The 6207-nt window shown below is 35.2% G+C and overlaps 1 long non-coding RNA gene across 1 annotated transcript; it reads left to right on the forward strand.

The window, feature by feature from the left end:
• Positions 1 to 387: 387 nt before the first annotated feature.
• Positions 388 to 4182, forward strand: LOC145800972 (uncharacterized). The gene is made up of 2 exons (XR_014341665.1): positions 388 to 720; positions 2253 to 4182. It is a non-coding gene; the product is annotated as an uncharacterized LOC145800972 (long non-coding RNA).
• The last annotated feature ends 2025 nt before the right edge of the window (positions 4183 to 6207 follow it).

The raw sequence follows: 6207 nt of genomic DNA on the forward strand, positions 1-6207 counted from the left end.
TAAGCAATCTCGAGACAAGGCACACGGTCGAAGGTCCGAAAACCGGAAACTAGTCTCCAAACGGGAAAAGTGGTCTATGACCACTAAGAGATGGTCTACAAGACCTCTCCCTCCCTCAGGCAAGGAAAACAAGACTTGATCCGCAAATTGAGCCGAAACACAAAGAGTTCAGAGGCCCGAAGGCAAGGCTCTCAGCCAAAACTCCGAAACCTCGAAATGAGCACGACATGCATTATCACCGAGTGCTCAATCGATTGAGTCTTAAGGTTGGTCAAAAATGAGGTGTCTACAGTACCTTGGTTCCGAAACAAGCCTTTCAGGAAACAATTTGTCAGCAGAAGTTTGGAGAAATCTGTGGCCCATAGAACGGAGATGCCAAAGAGAAGTTTGGAGAAATCTGTGGCCCATAGAACGGAGATGCCAAAGAGAATTCTTTTGTTTTGGTATGGATATCCTGCTTAAGCTTGATTTACAAGGCACGAGAAGGTTTTTTGACGCTTTCTTTGACCTAGAACCTCGTTATTGGCATGGATTCTTGTCGTCTCAGCTATTCCTTCATGAGCTTATATTTTTTGGGCTGTCCCTTTTTTCTCATGCCTCTAATACTTCTAGGGTAGAGATAATGGTTAAGGGCACTCCTCCATTGCTAAGAATGATCAACAACTTAGTACAGGATAGGGAATAAGATCACTTGGAATTCTATTTTGTTGTATGCTAAAGGTCATGATGCTTTTGCCTCTTAACATTTACTTTTCCTATACATGTCCAATTAATGGTACGAGTTGCTTTTGTTCAGTTTTTTTGAAATCAAAGTTTTCTGGGTAGGCCTTGAAGTAAACCTCTCTGTTACCCATAAAAAGTGTATTGATCATTATTAATTCATTGTTATGTGATTTCTCATATAGTCTATCTCCTTGGCTTGTATTAATTTTTTGTGTGCAGTAAATATACAACCTGGTTCAACTGTATAAGACTACCTATCCTAAAAAGAGGAGTACAATCAAGATAGTCGGACTTATGATACAGTGAATGTGTTATGAATCATCTACTTCGTAATGATCACATTATGAATTGGCTGGGACACACTTACCTATTAATCAACGTTTTTAATCAAATATAGAATGTAACACCTCCAGGAACATAATAAAGTGGGATTGGGAATATTTCTCTGGAAATGCATATAATGTAGAATGACTGAGCAAACCTCCAGTTGCCCCTTCGGATGACTCGAACTCAACACCTTTGGATCTTATCCTCGGGTCTTCACCGCTAGGCCAACCCCATGAGGTATAAAGGTGAATTCTGTCACAATCTCCCAACATTGAGGCCTACTATGTCTAACATTATGTTACAACCATGGAGGTATGAAGGTGAATTGTCACAATCTCCCAACATTTAGGGGCAAAGTAAAAGATAGGTTGTTACACCATTTTATTGGTTGTATGTACAGGACAAACATGAATAAATCTAAAACCAAAGTTTCATTCCCTTTATTTTTATTATTATTATTTTTTGGGTAGATATTAACAGGTTAGTAAGTTAAGTTAGCTTATAATGCAATTGATGTTCAATGTTTTTTCATAAGCTTCAATCCCAAATCGCTAGAGGTACAACTACTTGAGCTATGCTCAAGCTCAAAGCTCTATTCTTATCTATGCCTTTTTTTTTCCCTTATAGTAACATGTATAATTGATAAAGCAATTTGTGCTACACCTAAAGAATTGAAACGGGTAGGATTCTGAGTCTTTTATGTGGCAAGTTGAGCACACAACAAGCCAAATGCTTCCATTCATTGAGAATATTGTCAAACCATGACATAAGTATGCACACAATATTTGTGCTAATAATGAATGCAACATCGCAAACATCTGTCTCTCCAATTGAGACAAGAGCCACAGCCAAACAGAAGCAAACATTGCATTTCTCTTACATTCTATCTTTCTTCCTTTTTTTCCCCCTCAACTTTTATTTTTTTTCAGGCTCACCAAAAAGAAAAATCACAACACAACCAAACATAAATAAACAAATTAAGAACAAACAACCAGAAAAACATTGACAAAACAAAAAAATAGAAGCAAGTCTCCAGTAGCAGTAGTGGATATACTCCTCAAGTGACACTATCTGGGTTTAAAAATGCAAATTTCAAGCCACAGATGCAACCGAACAGATCTGCTGCATCCTTTTTATTCACAATCCCTAATGAAATGATCTTGCCCAGTTGGAATAGTCACTCATTTTCTGCTATTTTTTAGGGTTAACAGCATAGTAAGCCTGAACAAAGCTCAGAGCAATTGCTAAAAGTGCACAAGGAAAGCAAGTAAAGTCCAGGGTCTAATAAAATGGGCATACAACCATTCAGTCACCCAGAGTCTCACCTTGTTCTTATAGTGCCTTTCAATACGTTCTTTAACGTCTTCATAAGCATTAGGGTTTGGGACTAAGTTTTTGACAATCTCATGGAAGAGCTCAGCCACATGCTGATCACTTCCAAGGAAGTTGAAAATTATGCCTTTCTTTCTCAACTCCTTCACATCCTCAGCCTGATCAATGAGTGTATCCATAAACCATAGATATGAGGTGACTCCGAAGTCATTGGGACTGGCAGGACACATCTCATAGGCTACCAGGTTTAATAGTAAATCTTTGGTTGAGTCATCAATGGTCATTGGAGGAAGTCTTAAGATTGCTCTAATGAATTGAGGTTCATACCTTGCATCTGTAAAAAAATTGCTTTCTTTGTTGGGCCTGAATTGGATCCCTGCTTCTTTAAGCTCCTGTACTGAACGATACGAGTACCAACTGCTGCCTTCTTTTTTTCTAGAAACAAAGTCAATAAGTCTCTCCATGAGTGGATACGAGTAACAACAACTGCTGCCTCCTCCTCCTTTGTTTTCAGAAACAACTCCAAAAGCCTTGGGGTTAATAAGTTGCCTGTGCAGGAGTTCTAGAAGATGATCAGCAGGTTCTTGTGATTGCAGTTCTGGTAGCTTCTTTCTTTTCCTGTCTGTAACATGCTTTGTAATGGAATTTTCCACCTTCTCTCTAGAAGTGAATCTGCAGGAGGCCTTGCCATTGTGGTCTTAATGAAATTTTCAATCAACTTCAATCCTTTATTCCCTTCAAAGTCCAAGTTCATGCTCATCAGAGCATTGAGGACTATGAAAGGAAGTTGGTTTTCGAGCAAGAACAAGTCACGTCGCATGAAAGCTTTGTCGTGACGCTTCATCTTCATCTTCATTTTGTCTTGCTCTTCTTTGTCTTTCATGCAGATGTTGATGTAGTGAATGATGAAGCAACCATCGAGGAACAGCATCCGAGTGAAGGCTCTGTCATCGAAGCTTTCTGTCAAGTCCTCAGCATAGCAGTTTCTTGCCTCACCAGCCACATCTGCAACCTGCTTATATAGTGCCGTTGCCGGTGTTTCTGGCTTATAACTTTTGACATACTCTTTTGTGAATTGAATTTTTACTTTCTCAAATGATTGGAGCTTGGCTTGGTTATGGTGATAGGGGCCGATAGAAATCATCTCTGGTTCGTAGCATTCCTTGTTGGATTCCATCTGCGGAAGCATCTTGAGGACCTTGGGTATCTTCTTAATTTGGCATTGGTGTGTTGTTTGAGGATGAGGATGAGGATGAGGACTCTCCTTCATTCATTATGGATTCTAGCCATTCATCATCCAAATTTGAAGCCACTGGGATCATCACAATGTGCTCATCACCACTGCCCACTGGTTGGTTGCAACAAGGACCAGACATTGCTAGCTCGTATACAAGAATACAGCAGAGAAGGATGCACAATATTCTAGCAGGAGGTATAGCATCTCGACTTATGAAGTTTATAAAGGATAATTGTTATGTGGTATTATTCATGTGGTGCTTTAAATCAATCAACGACGTAACAGAAAATTTTTATGAATAGAGGATGCTGACTCACATTTGTTAGGTAGTTGAGAGATCAAGAACGACTGGCAACTTGTGTGTATTGTAGTTCTTCATTTTTCGAAATTCCACGTAGTCTATGTAATGTGTCAAAGTGTAAGACTAGGTTTCCCTCTAGTCCATGATCTAGACTAGAGGGCGTTGTCTAAACCTGTGAGTATGGCTGCAATCGAACCAATGTGTATATGAATAACTTGAGCTCGGCTTGTTTACTAAATGAACGAGTTTGAGCTCGATTTTTAGACTCGTTTATTAATCGAGCCAAGCTCAAGTAGCCCTAAGCTCGGCTCGATGAGGCTCATGAATATAAAATAAATAAATTAATATTTATTTTTAATAATATATCAAATAAATTTTTAATAATCTATTTTATTTTTCTATTTATGTTTGGTGTTTGTGTAAATTTACATATTTGATTAATGAAATTATTCTTAATATAAAAATTATTGTATATTTTACTCATAATTTTGTATTTTTTATCTTTTTTTTTTTTTAGTTCGAACTCGGCTCGTTTATGTAATCGAATAAGCTTGAGCCGAGCTCGAGTTCATCAAATATTTTGAGCTCGAGCTCGATTATTTAAGTTCAACTTGAGCTCAAGCTAGACTAATTCTTAATAAAAAGCTTGAACACTCAAAAACTTGGCTCGGCTCGGCTCGGCTCATTTGCAACTTTACTATCAGGGGTCTTGCTACGATGATCTGAATCGTTTATTTCGTAAAATCCTTCATGTATGTCATCCATATAAAATTAAAAAAAATTTGGTTAATTTGATAATTATAGTTTATTAAATTTATCATATTTGTTATAAAAAAAATTAGATGGTTTAATTATTTTTAAAAATATATATCTTGGTCATTTTTGTTGACACATTTGTCCGCCGAGTCTAGATAACATCCTAATCCAACTCCTTTTCAGAATATAAATTATGAAGTTATTTATTTTTGTCAAATAATTTAAGTTTTTGGATAGCAAAGTGATTAACAATTCAATAATTCAATATGGTATGAGATCAAATAATTGATTATATGTTCAAATCTTACTGTTTTTTCAATAATAAAAATAATTGCATATGTTGAAAAAAATCTAAATTAATAATAAAGTTGCCTCATGTATAATAATTGAAGCTTTTACGCGTGCCATCTGTCTCAGAATTTTTTTGACAGAATTGAGACTTTTCTCGTTTCTTATAATCTTTTTTTTCTTTTACTACGTGAAGTCACACTCATGCATGTTTCACAGGAGGAGGGTCCCTGCTGTGGAGAATCCACAGTCGTGACTGCTGTGACGTAAAATGCTACTGTTTTAATGTTTTTTTTTAATTAATTTGAGGGTTTATTAATTTTTCATTAATTCTTTTACTATAACAAAACAAAACAATAAACCCAACAGGGACGGAGCCATCTTCTGAGTCCCGCGGTCCTGTAAAGTTGAAGGGGGTGAGTTTGTGTTAAAAAAAAAATTATTTTATAAATAGAAAATATAATAAAATAAAAATAATTCATGGAACAAATCAATTTATGAAACCAAATTATATTCTTTTAAAAAGATTAATTTTAAAATTAAAATCAAACAAACCATACATGTTTTGACTTTTTCAAAACTAACTTAAATGCATCAAAAGTGAAATTAAAAGGGAAAAAAATTGTATTTGAACAAATCAATTTATCAAACCATAAGCAAAAAAAATGTAACTTAAAAAAAAAAAAAAAAAAAACCAACTTAAGGCCAAAATATATTCAATTCACATCCAACATCTATATAAAAAAAATAAAAAAAATTCTGAGACATATAAACTTCAAAATCTCCTACCAAATATCCCAAAATCTGTCTCAACCGTTCTAAAGTATCCAAACAAAATTCTAAAAACCTTCAATTTGAATCCTTAAAACAAAAACTACAAAGTGGATCCCCATGTCAATTTTTTGAAGGCGGTTGGGAATAAATAGAAAAATCAAAAGAACTCTCATTTCTAAATTCGGTCTCCATTGGATTGTGCCCCACTGGATTAAGTGATATTCCCTATAAAAAAAAAAAGAAAAGAAAAGAAAGAAAATTCATTAGAATAAATTTTATGGACTAAATTACATTACAAACATATATATATATATATATATATATATATATATTACTTACTTGAGAACTTTGTAGACTATGTGATGCTTGGAAAGACAAAGGTTGTGATTGTAGATACCTTGGTGAGTATGAATTAGTATCATGTGTGAGAAGATTATAACCATAAGTTATCAATTGTGGCCAATAGAAA

The sequence above is a fragment of the Camellia sinensis genome, chromosome 10, assembly GCF_055761805.1.
Source record: "Camellia sinensis isolate YWXY chromosome 10, ASM5576180v1, whole genome shotgun sequence".
NCBI lineage: Eukaryota > Viridiplantae > Streptophyta > Magnoliopsida > Ericales > Theaceae > Camellia > Camellia sinensis.